This window comes from Acartia tonsa, chromosome 13 (assembly GCF_053477335.1).
Source record: "Acartia tonsa isolate MP-2025a chromosome 13, ASM5347733v1, whole genome shotgun sequence".
NCBI lineage: Eukaryota > Metazoa > Arthropoda > Copepoda > Calanoida > Acartiidae > Acartia > Acartia tonsa.
This window is the reverse complement of record NC_137272.1, coordinates 28,442,728-28,452,501: the sequence shown is the minus strand read 5'-3', so window position 1 is coordinate 28,452,501 and position 9,774 is coordinate 28,442,728. Positions and strand designations below refer to the sequence as shown.

The 9,774-nt window shown below is 33.0% G+C and overlaps 1 protein-coding gene across 2 annotated transcripts in view; it reads left to right on the top strand.

The window, feature by feature from the left end:
• Positions 1-7,785: 7,785 nt before the first annotated feature.
• LOC145304332 (protein tipE-like) overlaps positions 7,786-9,774 on the top strand; it is a 47,486-nt gene continuing 45,497 nt past the window's right edge. Inside the window, exon 1 of one of the 2 annotated variants that reach the window (XM_080146198.1) lies at positions 7,786-8,027. The gene's annotated coding sequence lies outside the window, so the exon portion shown is untranslated. The remainder of the gene's footprint in view (positions 8,028-9,774) is intronic. The other variant, XM_080146197.1, reaches the window with a different exon arrangement.

Sequence of the window (9,774 nt, the reverse complement as noted above, 5' to 3'; positions counted from 1 at the left end):
AAATACATTTAAGTACACATTTATATTTTAAATTCAAATGTTTTCAATAAAAAAATAGTCCTTACATGTTTTCATGTCCGTCGGTTTGTACATTTTAAAATTATTTTTATCTTTAAGTCTATGAAATTTTCAAAATTATTTTTTTAGTTTTTGAGGTCAATTCTGTGATTTTATGATTTAGTGTTTTTGTGATTTTGATTGTTATAAGTAGCGCAGCTACTCTTTAACTAGTTATCATCAAAATGATTATGAAAAAAGTGAAACTTTAAAGCACTCTTTGAAATAAGAAACTAGGGTTATCAAGCGAATAAAATATTCAAAATGCACCGCTAATTTTTTCACTTTTGAGTAGCCTGAGACCAGTTTTTAAACTCAATCTAGAATTATTTTTCTCGTATTCATTTAAAACCGATTAATATCCGGTGGATTAGAACCGGTTCTGATCCATACGAAAAAAACTATGTCTAGCATCGTCTTATATCCAGTTTCCTACGCATATAAAAATGTACAATCATAATATTAAAATCAGTTTTTTAGCCCGTGCCTTCGGCATCTCGGGACTAAAAAAACTGGTTTTAATCTTATAATTGTACATTTATTTCCGCGGAAAGCTGTTTATAATACGATGCGAGAAATAAATATCAAGGATAAAATTTATTGGTGCATTTTGAGTATTTTATTCGCTTGATAAACCTTGATTCCCATTTCATTCGAGTGCTTAAAAGTTTTATTTTACTTATGATCATTTTGATTATCATAAATATTATCATATTCTACTACATTGATATTCATTCTGATGTAAATATATAATTTTACTATGTATGTAATTAATAAATAAATAAAATAAGATAATATAATATCGGTAATAATTATATTCTTGAATGCAAAATAAATCATATTAGTAATACAAATTATTTTTTTAAAAAGTTTAGTAACAAAGCCACTTTACATGTCATAACTGTTGGTTTATTTTTTAGTCACTAGCGGTTACATCCATAGTGGCAATTAATTTAGGTGGTAGAAGGTTTAATTCTCCATTTTATTTTATTTTCAAAAAGAAATAAATTCAGGGGATAGGGAAGATTTTTTAGGGAGGTTGGTGGTACTCTCCTCCAAAATAATAAATATAAAACTTTTCAGGACCTATTAGAAGCTACACTATAAAGGAGAACCGTATAGGTTACAGCGAGATCCTTCGGTACAGACAGACATAGATCCTGTCACTTTTACATAAAGATACACAAAAAGAGGATAAAAAACACATATAAAAATTGTTTGGATTTTTTATTTTTCTCTTCTATTATCTTATCTCTGTAGCTATCTAACAACTTCGATATAAATTCAATGGAACGATTTGCAGAAGTACAGACAAATCAAATACAAAAGTAGCTTTGCTACAAAAAAATTAAGAAGGCCCTAAATTATAATCCATTCTTAATTTTTTTTATGAATCTAATAAAGATTCTAATAATTTCCTTTCTTATCAAGAAATGAGGTCTAAGAACTCTTCTTTTGCAGTAAAATCATAGTGTAGTAACTTGTTAAAAACTGAAATCATACTGTTATTGTAATCAAGGAAAAACTTGATGAAAACCTGTAGATTGTTTATCTGTCCATCATGGTTTATCATTTATTGCTCAGAGACCATCAATAGCCACTGTTACCACACCCCCCCCCCCCCAACCCCCCCCCCCATCCCCAATTTTGATTTAAGAGATAATTTGTTCTACTCCTCCCCCTATTTGTAATAAACTTAGACAGACCAATTTTATAAAATTGAAGGGGGCGGGGGAGGGGGGGGGGGCGAATGATTCCCCCCCCCTCCCAATTAAAAAATACAATATTAGCAGTAAAAAAGTAAAGAAAATTGCAATTTAATTTTTTCTTCATAAAATTAAAGTAGGAGTAAAGTACCAAAATTCAATTCCTTATTTTGACATGTCTCTATTCCCCCCCCCCCCTCCTTTTTTTTGAATAATTTAACTTCAATGAGAGATTATCCTTAAAAGCTGAAAAAGCACCTTTAAATTCAACTTTATATATCTCTCTATAATAAGTTAACCTAAAAAGACATTACTATTTCATTGAAACATTTTTATTTAGTTCAGAATTTATTTTCAATTTAAGGGAAAATTTTCCATTTCCCCGGACATAAATTCCCCCCCCCCCCCTCCCCCCTTGAATAAAAAACCAAGGGGCCATGGGGTTGGTTGTCCGTTGTATTGCCCATTGTTGAGTTTTGATGTCTCCTAAGAGACTTATCCGTCTACATTAAGGGGATTTGAAACGGACACCTGCGAGAGAAATATAATTCTACAGGGCTCGGCAGCCGCGCATCAGCCACCTGTAAGCCTCAGGGAAATTTACTTTAAAAATTGTTAAAACAGCTGTATTCTAAACCTGACCCAAATATGACAATTCCTCTTTAAAAAAAATATGTCGTCCAAACAGGTTCAAATTTGAGACCTTGTCTTGGCTGCCGAGCCCTGTAATTCTACTCAACCCACCCCTCCCTTTACTTTTACCTTTACATTTCACCTATTTAACCCAGGGATTTGAAGGGATAAGACAATAGCCAATAAAATAAAGGTTCATCCTTAATCAAAATTAAGATCTCTGTAGTTTTAAATCATCGACTATTTTGGAACCGACCATTTACTATTTAATAAAAGTACCCAAAGTTTTTGAGCCAAATGCATATGACAACTTGGTTATAAAACTTTGGGTACAAGGCAAATTTACACTCGATTGTCTCCTCTCTCCCTGATTTAACCCAGCTCCTTTAAGGGCAATTTTCTTACAAGGGATGGGGGGGGGGGGGAGGTTGGCTTATTCCTTATTAGAAATTAGCCCTGCTACTCAATAACTCATAAGATGCATGCCAGTAATCAAATCCAAGAAATATTATTCTTAACTTTTTGCAAGTAGCATACAAGAAATTAATGTTTAGTTTAAGATTTGTCTATGCATAAAGATGGGAGAATAGATGCCATTTTTGGGAGAAAAAGCGATAGTCCAATATAGTAGAGTCTCCCTTTTTTGTGGGAGGTGGGGGGGAGAGGAGGGGGTGGGCACTTGAGAGACATAATGGTGATAGATTGACCATCGTACAGTAGCTGCCAAAGGAATGACCAATACTGGGCAATAATCTATTTATAGATTGACCTGCGAATAGTAGCTACAAAGGAATAACCAAGTCTGGACAATAATCTATTATAGATTGACCTGCGTACAGTAGCTGCAAAGGAATGACCAAGTCTGGACAATAATCTATTATAGATAGACCTGCGTACAGTAGCTGCAATCGAATGACCAAGACTGGGCAATAATCTATTATAGATTGACCTGCGTACAGTAGCTGCAAAGGAATGACCAAGACTGGACAATAATCTATTATAGATTGACCTGCGTACAGTAGCTACAAAGGAATGACCAAGACTGAACAATTATCTATTATAGATTGACTTACGTACAGTAGCTGCCAAAGGAATGACCAATACTGGGCAATAATCTATAATAGATTGACTTGCGTGCAGTAGCTGCAAAGAAATGACCAAGACTGGGCAATAACCTATTATAGATTGACCTGCGTACAGTAGCTGCAAAGGAATTACTAAGACTGGACAATAATCCATTATAGATTGACCTGCGTACAGTAGCTGTAAAGGAATGACCAAGACTGGACAATAATCCATTATAGATTGACCTGCGTACAGTAGCTGTAAAGGAATGACCAAGACTGGACAATAATCCATTATAGATTGACCTGCGTACAGTAGCTGCAAAGGAATGACCAAGACTGGACAATAATCTATTATAGATTGACCTGCGTACAGTAGCTGCAAAGAAATGACCAAGACTGGGCAATAATCTATTATAGATTGACCTGCGTACTTTAGCTGCAAAGGAATGACTAAGACTGGGCAATAATATATTATAGATTGACCTGCGTACAGTAGCTGCAAAGGAATGACCAAGTCTGTACAAAAATCTATTATTGATTTACTTGCGTACAGTAGCTGCAAAGAAATGACCAAGACTGGACAATAATCTATTATAGATTGACCTGCGTACTTTAGCTGCAAAAGAATAACCAAGACTGGACAATAATCTATTATAGATTGACCTGCGTACAGTAGCTGCAATCGAATGAACAAGACTGGACAATAATCTATTATAGATTGACCTGCGTACTTTAGCTGCAAAGGAATGACCAAGACTGGACAATAATCTATTATAGATTGACCTGCGTACAGTAGCTGCAATCGAATGAACAAGACTGGACAATAATCTATTATAGATTGACCTGCGTACTTTAGCTGCAAAAGAATGACCAAGGCTGGGCAATAATCTATTATAGATTGACTTGTGTACAGTAGCTGTAAAGGAATGACCAAGGCTGGGCAATTATATATTATAGATTGACTTGTATTAAGATTTTCGGGTATAGTCTCTTTCGTATTTTTAGGTTATTTTAGGTTAGGTTAGGTTATATTTGGTTAGGTGATTGTCCCGCAGGGTTAGAGCCCCCCGCAGGGGCTAGAAATAGGAGAAAAGCTACTGTGAAAATACGCAGAATCACCGCTAAGTGGCGTTGCCACGAAAGGGACTATACCCAGATTTTCTAAACTTTTCAAATATGTTGTTTGGCCTGTTATAGTTTACTAGCGTCTAAGCCTTAAAAATAAAAATGGGAAGGGCTGAAGCTATCCCATTTCTTATTTCTTATGTGGTCCAGAACCGGTTTCAATCCATCGAAAATGAATCAAGTTTTGCGCAATACTAAAAAAACTTTTAAAATCTGTCTTAATCTATTTTTGAAATCACTAAACCTCTATATTATATGATAAAATTTTCTTTATTTGTTACAGTATATTTTTCTGGTATTAATAACATTTGTATTGGAATAAAAGTAGTAATTGAAAATAAACTCTAAATTTTATTATTTGATATTTTTTAAAGTGCGATAGCTAAATTATTATTAGGTAAAAAATTCAATATAAAAATGGAAAAAATCACGAAACCTTTACTGATGGAAAGTTTAGATATTTCTCGCATCGTATTATAAACGGCTTTCCGCGTATATAGAATGTACAATTATGAGATTAAAACTAGGTTTTTTAGCCCCGAGGTGCCGAATGCACCGGCTAAAAAAACAGGTTTTAATCTTATGATTGTACATTTTTTTTTCGTAGAAAGCTGGATATAATACGATGCTAGACATAGTTTTTTCGTATGGATGAGAGCCGGTTCCTATCCACCGGATTCGAATGAATACGGGAAAGATTTTACCAGTGTGGTTTTGAAACTAATTAATTTTCGCTGGAATGGAATCGGTTCTCTCTCCGTCATGCTGAAAAATCATGTATAGCATTTTCCACGAAAATAATAAAATTAACAAAAGTTTTATTAGCCCCAAGTGGCCAAAGTTCATGGCTTTAATCATATATTTTTTTTATTTTAATATCCACGAAAAGCTTTTTTAATACGATGCGATAAATAACTTTTAATTAGGATTAATTTACATGTCAATACCATAAAAGAATGTCCAAGCAAAAATTCATTATTCCTCTCAAAATTTTGTGCTAAAAAACTGTTAAAATAAATAATATATTTTTATTTTACTATTCGTGGAAACTAGAAAACTGTAATACGATACATGATTTTTTAGAATAGCTAAATACCGGTTCTAATCCAGCGGATATTATTCGGTTTCAAATCCATACTGGAAAAGAGTTAAATTGATAAAATAAAGAAAACGACATTTAGCTGCGATACGTTGAAAATGACTATTTTGTATTAAATATAAGTGGTGTTCATTTCTGACAAAATACCGACATTACCCTAGGATCTCTCCCCTTTTCCAAGCAACTTTTTCGTATGCCAGCAAATTGTTTTCTGCTACTTGGCTGTGTTAATATTTCCGATACCGTTGGTTGATTTTCTAAGACCCAATTGAGAGTCAGGACAATATCATTGGGATAGGGAAATACAAATATTTAACCTCTTCCCCCTCTAGTGTTTTACTCTAATGTTATTTAGACTTGTTGTTATGTTCAATATTCTTTCATAGTCTAGTAAGAGAGACAAACTACTTTAGCTCAGGTTAGGTTAGGATAGATAGAGGGAAACCACTAAATAAGTTTATTGGATCATGTTACTAATAGTCTAAGCGCCTAGTCTATTATTAAAAGAAATCTCTTATACTACATCTCATATAAATTGATGAAAAAAATTCTGTAATGCGTTGAAACTTACGTAATAAGTTGCTATAATTTTACAAATAAAACAAGGATGACAACATCCATAAAAACGAAACTATAAAATTAGACGGTGGAAAAAACAAACATTAACACTTGTAGATTATCAGAACTTAATAAGCAATATAAAAACCTAAGAATTGTATATAATTATAACGTAAAATTGATGCAAATTGCTTAAATACAGGAAATTGTTTAATGACAAACTTACATTCTTAGGCCTTGATTTGAGGGATGCTTCGCTTTATATTGTACCTTTTTGTTCTAGGAATCATTATTCGAAATATCAGATGAATAGGATAATTATATCATACAAAAGTTATTAAAAAGTAAAAAAAACATGTTTAAAATAATACCTAATTATTACAGGAATCATCATTCAAAGATTATTTTATGATATGTAAATGTTAATGATTGCGTGTCGTTTTCATTCCATGGCCCTAAAGTTTATTTTTAGAATAAAGGCCTAATTTCCTAACACAAAAGAATATCTTACTAAATTTTTGTATCAATGCCTTGGTATTTTCCCATAAAACAGTGAATTGTAAAATTATCAACAGAAACAGAAAACATGCATCCTACTCCTCTTAGAAATTTGTAAATAAAGCGAAATTTATTTTTGATAGGGGGGGGGGGGAACTCTAACCCTGCGGGGCAATCATTAACATTAACATAACCTAACCTGAAATAACCTATCAAAAGCTACTGTGAAAATACGACAAAACGCCAACTAAGAGGCGATGTCACGAAAATTGAAGTGTGAAACGATTGCCCAAGCCGTTTACGAGATCTTACTAGACGTTCGACCAATTCTGCTACTTTTGTAAAGTACAGGATTAATTGAAAAATTTACATAATAGTTGAAAACTGAATGTTATTTATTGTTTTACAAGTTTTTACGCCCCTAACATAGGTGATCTGTATTAGTACGGGAATAGAGGAGCCAGAAAAATGGCCTAAAACCACCACAGGACTTATATAAAGCTTTCCCAACATAGATCTTAACAGAAAACAGCAAAAACCCTACTACTTTATATAATAGGACTATTAAATTGTGAGTATCTATTCTTCAACGTTCCATTTACTAAATATGTCGCAAGACTTTCAAAGTATGCTGTAATTTATAAAATATTGGAAATTTACCATGGGGCAATATTGCTATTCTTTGTATTACGCTTTTCGGTATGGACACCGCTTATGGGAGTGCGGTAAAGGGTACTTTTGGGAGTAGTCTTACGTACAAAGGGTGCTAGCAATCAGAGAGGGGTATATGGGGGTAACGGGGGGTAAGTAAGAAGGGTGTGTCGATCCTCTTTAATGCAGTAAAATGGAAGAAGAGGGGGGGGGGTACTTAACAGGTTGTGAGAGAGAAGTAACGGAGGCTCACTCTCTCTCTCTCTCACTCTCTCTCTCTCTCTCTCTCTCTCTTTTCTTCCTTCTTTCTCTTCAATCTTCCTCTTTCTTTCCCATATTCCATATCCCTTTTTACTCTTTCTATTTGGTATGTTATAAGGCACTTTGTATTATAGAGAGAGAAATAGAGAATTGTATTAATATTCCTTACTTTAGCCTTTAGTAGTGTTCTTCTATGCCATGGTTGAACTAAATACCATCAGTTAACAAAACTCTACCAAAATAAATGCGCCAATGTAAAACAAAAAAAATCCGCAATTGCACAGTGAAGTGAGATCTGTTAAAGGTTAATAAAAATAGGGGGCCAACATAAATAGTGATATTAGAAAAAAGTTTTATAATTAAAGTTAAAAGGTAAGTTTTTAAAATTATATTTTTGGTGATTTAATGTGAAAAATTCATACGATCAAACGCGTTGATAAAAGTGTCTGCTTAATTTTCTCTTCGAATATGAATATGTGTGTGTGTGTGTGTTTTTGTGTGTGGGTTTGTGTGTCATAGTACTTTCTTTCACGGTATCAATGGTGCATGGACCATTTTTGCTATCTATCTATATTATATGTCTCTATCTATGTATCTATCTATTTGTATACTTTGTATTGTATTTTGTCAGCTGAAAATAAATAAATTGGTTCATTGTATTACTAGATTCTGGCTTTCCTTAAATATCTATTTTATTTTTTCATTGTTTTAAAAAATTAAAGTATATTATGTTTTTTAAGAATTTTTTAGAGCTGCAATTATTTCGAATTTACATTTAAAAAGTCAGAAATTGTTATTTCATTTACAGAGAAAAAAACTATTATACCTTCAACTTAAAATCAAAATTATCATTTTTAAGACAAACTGTAATGTCTTTCTTCATGGCAGTCTAAATTAAATGAAATAGAATAATGATTTCATGTTTTTATTGAAGTTTAGGTTTTAGGTAAATTAGTTTTTCTTTCTAAGCAATATTCCAAAATGTTTTTAAAATTATTGAAATTTGTAAAAATATATTTTGTATAATGCTTTTTAAAATTTTTTTTTACTTATTTGAAAATCGTATAAAACTATTGTAAACAATTTTTTTAAATAAATTTTTTTCCACGAAAAAAATTTTACTTAATAAACCAATCCAATTTATTTCTTAACGGTTCGGAACCGGTTTTTATATAGAGGAAATGAATCAGATTCGGAGTATAAGGCTTATCAATAATACACAGTAGAATAATGTATGTCTGTCCGTCTGTCTGTCTGTCCGTCCGTCCGTCCGTCGCTTAAGATCTTGGTAACCACTGAACCGATCGGATTCTACTACTGGTCCTGTGGTGGTTTTAGGCTCTTTTCTTGAGGGGTGGGACACCCCCAACCCCCCCAAAAACAAAAAAAATCCCCCCCCCTTTTTTTGTAGAAAATTTTCTTGGTCTTTTTTTTTGTAGAAGATTTCCTTGGTCCTTTTACGAATTTCGCCGAATTTTTTTTCATTACCTCTTGGGGCAAAGCCCCTAGAGGCTAGGGGCAAAGCCGCTAGTGTATTACTAATTGAATATCATATAGCATCCATGTAAGACATACATTAATTGATTTTCCCTTATAATAAATCTATAAATATAGATGTATGACCAGACAACTACCTGAATCCCCCTGTTAGGGGACCTTTATCGTCTGTTAGCAAATTGCTTTCTGCTCTTTTGTTGCGCCTTGGCTGTGTTAATATTCCCGATGCTATTGGTTTGTTTTCAAACACCCAATTGAAAGTCGACACAGGGTCCTTGGGGTGGGATCATACAGTTGTTTAACTCCTTCTCCCTCTATTATTTTACTCTAATTCCCTCACAATGCAATGGTAAAATGATATGCAAACTAGAATGTTAACATCTATAATTAGCGAAGCATGAAAACGCTATAATATTGAGAAGGGGAATCTTCACTAGAAATTCCATTTAAATTTATTTATTAAATTATACAATTTCCTCTGGGATCTAAAGAAGTTTTTTTTCTCTCAAATATTCATTTGTGGACCGTGGTCCTTATCAAATAATAGGAAAACCGCTAAAAATTATGATATATTTGTTTGTATTTAAAACAAAAGATTTCTTAGGTTGAATCCAATTCTGGA